Here is a 2,544-nt window from a genome sequence, read left to right on the forward strand (position 1 = left end):
CATTCACGCTGTGGAAAGAAAAGAACAAGGTTATTTACCAGTATGCAATATTTTAGGCATGTGATACTTGAAGAAAAACAAAATGGTACGCTCATGGTGGGGGGAAAACAGCAATTTATAATATTTACCATTAATATATTGATTGAGATATTGAATTGTAAGAATTAGGAACCATATAACTATGAATAAGATCATTATCTCAAAAGTTAACGTCAAGGTCAATAGGAAGGAGGCCATAAAAATGGACCATTTCTAAAGAACCCAAAACCACATCAAGTCACCAGACACTTATTTAGCTACAGTCTTAAAATTAACCCGCTTGTAAATAATTCACATTATAACATTAATGTGCTTTATTATGGAACGCATGCAACATCTAGAAAAGGCTACAAAGCAGCTCAATTGGTTTGAGTTAGGCATTGACCTTTAGTAGTTAAGGTTAGGTTAGCCAGTTGGTCAGGGGAAAGAACCTAACAAATTGGGTTACGTTACCTTGCGTAAAAATGAATGCTACTGAAGGGAAAAGAAACAAAGAGGCTGATAAAATTACAAAAAAAGATGCTGAAAAACAAATTTATCGGAATTAGATATAGGAATTAATGTTCCACTGGGGAAGGGTGAAGCCAAATCCATTATTAAATCTGAAAATATAAAAATATGGCAAAATGAATGTGAGGCAGAGTTTAATGCTAAACACTACTATAAAAAAACATAAGAATGTGACTTGGTAAAAATGTTACTTTTCTGAGTCTAAACAGAAGGGAAGATGTGGTTTACACCGGACTTAGATTAGGTCACACATGAATGAATGCTACCTTACAAATACAAGAAAACGGAACTGGCTTATGCATAGAATACCAAGACAAAGAAGATGTAGAATATTTCCTTTTTGGTGAGACGTATATTGATGATAGAATTACCTGGCAGGAAATGGAAAGAGAGAACTAAATACATGATATATTTGAAGAAAAGGGTGAGACTTAAAGCTTTATTTTTCTTAATAATGGGAATGACTTAATAATACTGGCAATGACAATAATATAGTTTTTTTTTTATTAATTCAAGCCTAGACTATGGGAAGTTGGTATACACACTACTGTACAGGTGGCGGTATAATACAAAAGTAGTAATCCGCCGTAAAAAGAAGACGCTATTGAAGGGCGGGCTTTCCTAGAAGTTCCGTCTCTTGCGTTTCTTTAACTCATAGAAGAGCTCTTTAACTGTCTAAGAATAACAGAAGAGCATAGATAGTTAAAGAAACAAGAGTTGCATGGGTCCATTTTAACGCCGTCAGTGTACATAACCTTAGGCTAATGTTAACGTTTAGCAAGCTAGCTAGCTAGTCCTACTGGGTCAGTGTGCACACGGCACAGACAGGAAAACACAAATAATAATTAACAAACGCAGTCTATTCCATTTAAAAATAAAACACCAACAAGTTACCACACTTATTATTAAAAATCACAATTACCGGTAAAACGTAACATTACCATTAAACACAAACCGTAGCTAACGTTAACTGCTCTTCCCATCAAACTTTTCTACTGGACTTTTTATACGTGAGCTAACTCTAGCTAGCTAACGGTTAAGCTGAAAGTTTGGCAATTAGCTTGCTAGCTAATGTTGATGCCGATAAATACTTAGCTTAAAATTATATTAAATATGTCGACTGTGAGCCTAGTTACATCAAAAAGAAAACTTCCCAATTTTCCATACTTACCATTTTAACTGGCACTGCTCAACAGCGATTAAAATAAGACTAGAAAAGGAATTGAAGAAGTTGATTTTGAATTTAACGGTCTCACAGATCTGCGTCCAGAGTGTTGTTGCTAGGCGTGGCCTCGCCGTTACGAGGGCGAAGGAGAAGCAAAATCTGATTAGTCGAGACAAGAGCTCTATTCCTATTGGTTAAACAAAATCATTCGTCTTCATCGTTGGTGTTGCTAATCACATTTTCATTAACAAGCTGTGCTGGCCTGAAAACCAATTTATAAACATAATTTTAAGCCCCGTGCCCAATGTGAGTCCTATGTGTGAGTCCAGTGCAGATGTGAGTTGCGCATGCTCAGATTTAAAAGGTTTACGGCATTAGCCATACAGAAATTTGTGAAATCCATAACATAACAAAAGGTTCTCATTACAAACAATAAAAAAAAAGATTGAAATCATTTCAAAGTTTTAACTATCTATGATTGTTTGAATGCTAACGTTTGCTCAAAATGCCATTCAAGTGTCAGGCTTTGTTGTGCTTGATTACTAGGCCGTAAACAGCAGTGAAACAACTTTGTAATGTAGGTCCATTTTTATCAAGGGGTGAGCCTCTCCTCTCTTTAAACAACACTTTTTTTTTTTTTTTTAATTCACATTTTATTGAACAATATAGACATACAGTGGAAAGAAACATCTTCTGTACATCTCAGAAGTCTATGTTCTAAAAGAGCCAGGGGGTTACTAAATAAAAAAATTAAAAAAAGCAAAACACTTCATACAAATATTCTGTAAAGCTTACAGAGGTCATATGATCTAACAGCTTTCTTGTTCGTA

This window comes from Etheostoma cragini, chromosome 17 (assembly GCF_013103735.1).
Source record: "Etheostoma cragini isolate CJK2018 chromosome 17, CSU_Ecrag_1.0, whole genome shotgun sequence".
NCBI classification, from domain to species: domain Eukaryota; kingdom Metazoa; phylum Chordata; class Actinopteri; order Perciformes; family Percidae; genus Etheostoma; species Etheostoma cragini.